This window comes from Manis javanica, chromosome 1, assembly GCF_040802235.1.
Source record: "Manis javanica isolate MJ-LG chromosome 1, MJ_LKY, whole genome shotgun sequence".
Classification (NCBI taxonomy): domain Eukaryota; kingdom Metazoa; phylum Chordata; class Mammalia; order Pholidota; family Manidae; genus Manis; species Manis javanica.
Window position 1 is genome coordinate 16089263 of NC_133156.1, and position 9072 is coordinate 16098334.

A 9072-nucleotide genomic window follows, 5' to 3' on the forward strand; every position below is an offset into this window, starting at 1 on the left:
CTATTTTGTCCCTTCAGTTTTTTCTTTGTTCTTATGCTCCACAGATGAGTGAAATCATTTGGTACTTGTCTTTCTCCGCCTGGCTTATTTCACTGAGCATAATACCCTCTAGCTCCATCCATGTTGTTGCGAATGGTAGGATTTGTTTTCTTCTTATGGCTGAATAATATTCCATTGTGTATATGTACCACATCTTCTTTATCCAGTCATCTACTGATGGACACTTAGTTGCTTCCATATCTTGGCTATTGTAAATAGTGCACCAGCAGGAACTTTTAAACACAACCTCTCCCTGTGTATGTAATTCATACCTTGCAATAGAGTTGGTGGTTATTTTATTTATGAAATGGTTGGAATCTGGAATCCAAAATTAGGTACGTCCAGATTCTTTGTTCCTTAGTCACAGTGCAAATTAGTTCAAGTTGCTTGATTCTCATTGTTTTTGTTCCACTTCTTTTAAATATAAGGCTTTGGGAGGGACTTTATTCTTTTTATCATTGTTTATCCATTGTCCAGTGAACAAACAACAGAAGAATGAGAAGATAGGCAGAGAAAAAGTGGGCTCCCTGACTCAGTGCTCAGCACTTCCCAGGCGCCTTGGGGAGGGGCAGAAACATGCAAGCTAGACATGAAGCCAATCAAAGCACGTTGCCCAAAGCAGTCAAGTTTCAATGGGAGCGTGCATGGCCAGCCTTGAAGTTTAAGATGCATGGACATCAGGCCTTTCCACTTCACGTAGTAATAAACCCATCAACAGCAGCACGTCCATCAGCTCAATAAGACTTCACCAAAGGAGCCTACACGTCACCCCGAGGGAGCCCTGCGGACGGACTCCACGTCCGAGTAGAAAGGACAGAGCTGTCTCCTCCTTGTCACGCAATCTGCTCCGCGAACACTTGGCAATTCCCTTTCTTCCCTGAAAGTATTTTAGCCCATATGCAAATAAGCTGGCTCCTCTGCAAACTTGTCTGCCACAGAGTCAGTGAGTCTCACTGTTTCAAAAGAACCTTCTATTTGATTTTTAAATTCCCTGACAACTCTATGTGGTTTTAATTAACTTCTTTGGATTCAGTTGTTTTAAGCTCAAAAGCATTCCTGGATAAGAATTAGCATCATCATTTTGTCTTAGGGTGTGTTTTAAACCTGTGGTAAGTTTTTTCCTTGCTTCAACTGGCTGCAGATAGATGGGAGCTGACTTGTCTATGAAAGGCCTGGCTTTTCCTGCATATCTTTGTGACAGATGCTGGCTGGGACTATTTTGTTGAAATTGGGCCCAGACCAAATAACGTGGGGGAATGAAGGTCTGACTCTGGCTGTCAAAACTGACTTAGGCTGCAACCACATGCAAGTACATGTGTCCAAGGCCCTATCCTCTGTACATGCTTAGCTAGAATTGTGATATAGGCTTTTTTAAAACACGACTTCTTAAGCACCTTTAATATAACTGAATGTTAGGCCCTACTTGTTAGTTCTTACAATTTGCCAGACACGGGCATGCGTATAGTGGATTGTCCAGGTGAGGACCCTTGTGAGAATGGACGGGGGTGCTAACCGGATGAGGGGCCAGGACAGCAGGTGTGAACCGGACATCCTAGCCAGTGGTCACATAGGCTGCCCCCAGACCGATGGAACTCTTCTGCACCCCTAGGCCATTGCCAAGGGCTTTCAAAGGCCCCTTGTGTGCTGAAAATGTTGCCAAACTTCACCTGCTGACCGTTCTTGTAAGTCCAGGCATCTCCTCTTCCTGGAATCACCCATTACTCTTCTTTGGTCAACCCATTCCCAGGGACTCACTAGTTTTGGACCCCATGACAATCCCACCACCAAGTCCTTTTCCTGCTTACAGGGCTCCTGGCCATCCTTCTCATCACCATCCATGGAGATCTTAGTGACGGTTCGAGACTTTCTGTGAGGCAGCAGGTGGGGAAATTTTTTGTCACCCAAGCTCAGCAATGAACATGACACTACACATAAAAGTGTAAAAAAAAGTCTAAAAAGGCAAGTGGGCTAAGGAGGACCCGAATGCTGCCCTGTGGGAGGGCCGAGCCTGGACTCCACAGTAACTCATTGGACTTAAGCTCCTCCTTTTAGCTACTTCATGTGTCTCACTTTAATTCTGGTCTTTCTGGTGTATTCTTTTGTAAAGAGTGATAAGAAGGAAGCATGTGAGAAGAGTGAAAACCTTGTTGAATTTGGCATTGGCAAGGAATAAGCCCACACTATTGCTGAATATGAAGGCTGGCCTCTCTACTTAAGAGCTGTGCAGTCTTGTGCATGTAACTTAAACTCTCTGTCCTAGGGTTGTTAGGAGGGTTGAGTCCTCGCAGAACAGAGCAACCATAAATACTCAATATCTTAACTTTAGCTATTGTACAGGCTGCCTTGCCTATTTCTTGAAGCTGTGCTCACATTTTTGAACAGCACTGTAAGTACAGGAAAAGCAAGAGCTACCAGTGAGTGTAATGTAGTGAGGCCCAATGTGTATCTACGAGTCAGGTGCACCATTGCCTCCACACCAGGGATACCTGAGAGGACAGGGATACTTGATGGGGCAGAAAGATGGGAGGAGGGTTGGCTCCTACTGTGCAGTGACGAGTCCCCTTAAACACACAGAGCAGACTGAGCCACCCGCATCCTCTCGACTAATGTCCAAGAGTCGAGGTGCTGGGTGTCTACGCATCTGTGGCCACATTGGGAGAGTAGGAACAATATAGGACCTACCTCGGGGGTTGAAGCAAAGATCAAATGAGTTAACGTGTGTGAAGCATTTTGCATGATGTCCAGTGTGTATAAAGCCCTCGGTATAGATTTGCCCCAGATCGCGGCATCTCTTCCGGAACATTAGTTGATCGTTGAGAGGAGTGTGTTGCGTGTTGGAGGAAATGTGCACTGGTAGTTCCTTCCATGGAGGGAAAACTTGCGGTCAGCCCCACCAGGGGACACTTCAGCAATAAACTGGGGATGCAAGGCCCCCTCTCTATTAGAAACACTGGTACAGATGGCACCTTTCCTCTTCTCTGGAGCCTCCAGTGCAGACGGGCCGACATCAGCAGGCAAACCATAAGGGTGACCGTAGGCAGCAGGAGCGGGGGCAGTCACAGCCAGCAAGTTGCAAGCTGGGAAGAGACAAGAAAGCCTTATTAACCCCCACAGAAAGAACGTGACCTTGCAGAGACTCTGCCAGGAGAAAGGAGGTCAGAACCCCTTGGTTCAAGCTGGTGGGTTTGCACGAGCACCGTCACGGCATCCCACACCCCTGGAACAACTCACCCAGGCCTTGGCAGCCTTGAGAGCTGAGGCCTACATGCAACACAGGGTCACAGCCCTGGAAAGAAGTTTGCTCATTTCCAGGTACATCTGCCCCTAACTCATGCATCTGTCTTATTCCAAGAATCCTGAAGGAAGGGAACTCCACCGACTTTCTTCTTGCCATACTGTGCTGGTCATTAGCAATTTTTCTTTATGGATACCCTTATTAATGCCCATTCCTTCATCTCTGCTCACAGAAAGTTGGCGAAGGTGGTTGCGTTCCCTACTGCAAGCAAGTCTCAGAGCATCCAAATGGCACAGATGATCTCAGTGAATTTCCGCTTAGATCTTAACCTTCTCACTTTATTTCACTTGGACTCTGGACATTAAAGCTGAAATAGTGCACTGTGACCTTTTTAAGTAGGACACTGGCTGCTTCTCCACCCTTTCCCCTGGGGTTCAGTGAGCCACACACAGCCCAGTGCTGCAATCTCCCTATTTCTAGACTTCTAACCTCTTTCCCAGCAGGGAGATGACTAATGTTAAAAGCCACATATTACACCAACGTTTATAGGCACCCCAAATGCTCCTTGAAGACATATTTTCCAGGAGTAATTTCTGTCCTTGGAACCTGAGGTTGAATTTAGGTTCATAAAGAGGTCCTAGCTTTGCCTCGCCCTCCACAGCTCTCTGGCACAATGAGGCAGATTCCCACTGAGGGCTGTGGTTCTGATGCTGGGAGGGAGGCATGGCCATGGAGTGGGCTTACGATAAACTCACGGAGGGCAGAAGCTGGCCACGTCACGGCTTTCGCTCTGGTAAGTGGAGGTTTCAGCCGCAGCACAAGAAGGGGCTGCAGCAGGGCTGGGAGACGGTAGGAAACCCCCTAGTGTCCTCTAGATGGGTGAAAGCACACTTTACTCATCTCTGCATTCCCAGCGGTGTCCAGCAGTGGCTCAGGCTGTGAGGTTGTCACTACTCCCAGGTTGATGGCTTGGAGGGAGCCAGAGAACTAAAAGGGCTCAAGGCAGCTTGCATCACCTATAGGGGTGCACTGGCACAGCCCTCGCCCTCCTCTGAAGAGGGAGAAACCTCACTGGATAGACTCCTAGTCAAGGCGTGGTAGCAGATGCAGGGGAGCCGCGTGTACGGAGCTGGTTGTTCAGCCAAGCTGAGCGTGGAGTCGCGCAGCGGGACTGCAGGGTGGGCCGGACATATGCAGGAGGGGAAACTTCGGGAGAGTAAGCTGCCCACCATGCCCAGGGTCCCCTTTGGGTTTTTGGAAATAAGTACAGAGTGGAGTTGCTTGGAAGATCCTTTTGTCTGCAGGACGGTGGCTGCCCCAGGCGGGGTACAGAAGACCCAGGAAAGCAGGAGATGGACCCATGTCTGTTCATAGGCACCCCAGGCAAGGTTTGCTGGACCCCTGGCACTGGGGTAGACTAGCCCCATGGAAGGAGAGGGAAAGTCCTTGGGGTTTGGGGAGAATGAGGTGGTGGTGGTGGTGAGGGGGGCCTGGGGTCACGTGCTTCTAACTTTACATTCTTCCGTTGGGGCCGCTGGAGGGCTGGTGGCCTGGCTGTGGGGCTCGGGGCAAGGGGCTTCCATTCATTCGTCCTGTGGTTCCCTGCTGCTGGCAGCTGGAAGCGGGAGAGGACAGCAAAGAGGAATCAAAGTTTAAGGTCTTTTTATGATTGCCTTTCGTTGCTGGTACGGCCCTCCTGGCAAAAGACACTGGTTCACGATCGAACAATCCCTCCATGCAGAGAAACCCTCCTTGGAGGGCTTGGCTGGTTTCCGTTTAAAGGAAGGGATAGTTTTCACAGGCTATTCAGAAAATGGCTGAGAGAAATCAGAGCAAACGAGTTAATGTTTTTATTTCTGTCTCTTTCTCCCTACAGATGAGTTTGAAATTCTTGCTTGGGGCCATATGGAGTGGATATTCCAGGAGGAAATTATACACCGCTCTGTTTCTACTCAACCGCTTTTCACGTTGTCAAGTGGACCCTTTGAAGCCGACTTCTCCTCACCTCACATTCTGACATGAGTAATTGTTTAATTGCCTTTCAGTCTACACAAGATAAGCAGCCATGTCTCAAAATTCTGTAATTCTTTTAACCAAACAATAGTGGAACCACCCAGAGCCATTCTCAAAGAAAGAAAAGAATTCCTCACATATGTGAAGCATTTTATTCTTTTCCAATGCTTTGCATTGTAGTATTTTCCACAACTGGATAATGCATATGAAACACTGTATAAATTGTATCATGTAACCAAAAGGTAGGGTTTTATAACAATTATTGATCTGGTTTTTCTATGTAAGAAACTGAAAGACAGGGAGGGGAAGTTATCGCCCCAGATCACTGCAATTGAGGTGAGCCCAGACCGTGCTGGCTTGTCCGCACAGGCCACCTTCCCCAGCAGAGGCCAAGGACTGGCTTGGACCAGCACCAGACGCTTCCCTGAGTGGATGGGCTGAGTGAGCCCTGGCTGTGTGTCCTGACCTGGGTTACTTCGCGCTGACCCCACTGGCTCCGCTCACGGGCTTCAGGCACAGACCTGTCTGTTGATCTTGTTCAGTAGTTACCAAATCACTCTTCAGCACAACCACTTCCTCAGGCTGGAGCAGAGGAGTTGCTACATTCTCTAAATTTTAAAGCACATACGTTGCTTTTTCTTTTAAAAAATTTGTCCCTGAAATCAGTTTACAACCCATTTCCATATTTGTAAAAGCTGTTAGCAAATCCTCAGGATAGGATTCTTTAGCTTCCAGTGTGTTAAGACATAGCCTGGAGCAGCACCTCTGTCTGGGATGGAGCCCACCCTGGTGGGCAGAGATAGAGGGCCGAGGATGCCCCCTACACCAGCTAACCCCGTGGAGGGTGCAGGGTAACCTGAGAGAAGCAGCTGGATGCAGGTGGTGAGGAAACCAGAGAGGGTTTCATGTCCATCAAAAACATGATCGGCAGAGTGAAAAGGTAGTCCACAACTATGTAAAAGTGTTTGCAGATCATATATCTGATAAGGGATTAATATACAGCATATAGAAAGAACTCTTACAGCTCAAACACAACAAAAATAAATAAAAATTTGGGCACAGGATTTGAATAGACATTTCTCCAAAGAAGACATACAGATGGCCAACATGCACATGAAAAGGTGCTTAACATTACCAGTCACTAGGGAAATGCAAATCAAACCATACTGAGATATTGCTTCACACCCATTAGGGTGACTATTAAAGAAAGACAACCCCTCTACCCCTGCAACAAACCAGAAAAAAACAAGTGTTGGTGAGGATGTGGAGAAACTGAATTCTTGTACACTGCTGGAAGGAATGCAAAACTGGACAACTTCTATGGAAAACAATATGGCAGTTCCTCAAAAATTTAAACATAGAATCACCATATGATCCAGAAATCCCACTTCTGGATATATACACAAAATAATTGAAAGCAGGAACTTGAGCAAATATTTGTATACCAAATGTTCTTGGCAGCATTATTCGTAATAGCCCAAATGTGGAAACAATGCAAATACCCATTGATGATGAAGGGATAAACAAAATATGATATATCTGTACAGTGGAATACTATCCAGTCTTACAAAGGAAGGAAATTCTGACACACGCTGCAACATAAATCAGCCTTGTAAACATATGCTAAGTAAAACAAACTAGATGCAAAAAGTCAAATACTGTGTGATTCCTCTGACGTGCGATACCTGCAGTTGTCAAATTCATAGAGATAGAAAGTAGAATGGTGGTTTCAAGGGGCTGGGGGGTAGGAGAGAATGAGGAGTGACTTAATGGGGACAGAGCTTCAGTGTGGGATGATGGAAATGTTCTAGAGATGGGTGATGGTGAACAGCAATGCGAATGTACTTGATGCCGCTGAACTGGACACAAAGACGGTTAATGGTACATTTTATGATATTGTATTTCCCCACAATTAAAAAATTTTAAATGGTTGAAGTGGAGATTTTCTTATATATATATATTCCACCACAATATTTTCAAAGTTAAGAGAAACGTGAGAGAGGGCTTCAAGGGAAATGCTGAGAGCCAGGAGGAGAGAGAGAGGCAGAGAGGACTCGAGGAGCCCAGTCCCCTTCCTCACCGCTGCAGTGTGTGAGGACCCCTTCCCAGCTGGGTGGGTGATCTGGGGAGGATGAAGGAGGAGCTGTGTGGCCCCTCCCCTGCGGTCACCTATCTGATGGGTCATCTCTCCTGAACCCTCGCAGACGGCAGACAGGACAGACGATGCCTGTTGGGAAGGGGTGACTCCCCTGATTCGCTTTGCCCCTCAGATGATAAGTGAAGACACCCCTGTGGGCAGAGCTGGCCAAGAGGTGACATATGGCAGAAGCCTGCTGTCAAGCCCTTTCTCTTTTTAAAAAGAAAACTTTTAAAGAAGTTTTTGAACTTTTTTTTTAAGCCACAGATACTGGTTTCAAACTGTCACACACACACACGTTTTACACTCAATATTTATTAGGTCAACTATACATTTTGCTAATTTCTTTGCTTATCATTGCTTCTTGTTTCCTAATACTTCCCTCTGGTTAATTTTTCTTCTTGCTGTAATATATGTTCTAGTAATTCTTTCAGGAAAGAAAGGCACTTTCTCTCTGGGATGCTTTCTTAGTTTTCGTACATCCAAAATTGCCTTAATTTTTGCCCTCGTACTTGAGCATTTGGGTAGAGATTTTTAGAATAAAGTTGCTTTCCAGGAAATGACGACTCATTGTCTTCCTGCTCTGGCTGCTGCTGATGAAGTGTGACGTCAAACTGTTTCACATTCTGAGGTAGGTGACCTGCTTTGTCTCTGGGAAAATCTAGGGGTTTTCCCTTTTCCTTTATAGGCGGACATTTCACTCCAATGGTAATAGGGGTAGATTTGTATCATTTTGTTTTTAGAAGTGTCCTGTTTCATTCTTCCAGAGGGTGCACAATTTGAGGACTTCAATTTTAGAAAATTCTTCTCTATCATTTCTTTAAATGTTACTTCTCCTTTCTCTCAATTTTTTCCTTCTGGGACTCTTAAAAGACTTATTTATAACTTAAAAAATATATTACAATATATATTTTGAAACATTTGAATATATTTTAAAATAATTTTTTGTTATTTTAAAATAATTTTTAACAAAATTTAAGGATAAATTTTATAAATTTTTATATATTTATTTATGATTATTATTTCTTACTTTTTTATGCTCCATTTCTTTATCCCTGTGCATCGCTCCCTGGGAGATCCCCCTATTCACCTGTATCCATTTGGATATTTGGCCCATCAACTGGGTTTATTTATTAACAAGACTACATCTGCACAGACCACTGGCAGGAGAGGTGACGTGGCTGCCGCCTGCTGTGACACGACTCACGGTCATGCTGGGGAAGAGTGCGTCCAGCCAGGACAGCTTTCTTCATCCTTTTGCAACTAAGCACCTGCCTTAGTGCCGGAGCCACCCCAGCTCCTCACGCCCACCCACTAAGTGGGCAGCTATTTGGTGCTGCTTGACCTCTGCAGTAGGGCCTCTTGTACACATCCTGGGCTGGGTTTTGTCCCTTCCATTTGATCCTTTCAGTCTTTCAGGGATTTTGACCATTTCTGGTTCACTAAAGATTCCCTTTCTATTTTTCTAAGTATTGTTACATTACAGATATTTTCTGTGATTTCGGAAAACCTGATGCTGGACAGGGGGCAGTCACGTGTGTTTGGTACTCTGTCTTGGAAAAGGAAGTCTTCAGATAAAATCCTCCTAGAAGTTCAAGATGTAAATGAGATGAAGTGAGGGACTTTGGCTGAAGCAGGGTGGAGACCC

General features: G+C 45.8%; 1 long non-coding RNA gene across 1 annotated transcript; it reads left to right on the forward strand.

Annotated features, from left to right (window-relative positions):
- Window positions 1-3855: 3855 nt before the first annotated feature.
- Window positions 3856-7222, forward strand: LOC118969492 (uncharacterized). The gene is made up of 3 exons (XR_005057417.2): window positions 3856-4067; window positions 4579-4662; window positions 5151-7222. It is a non-coding gene; the product is annotated as an uncharacterized lncRNA (long non-coding RNA).
- The last annotated feature ends 1850 nt before the right edge of the window (window positions 7223-9072 follow it).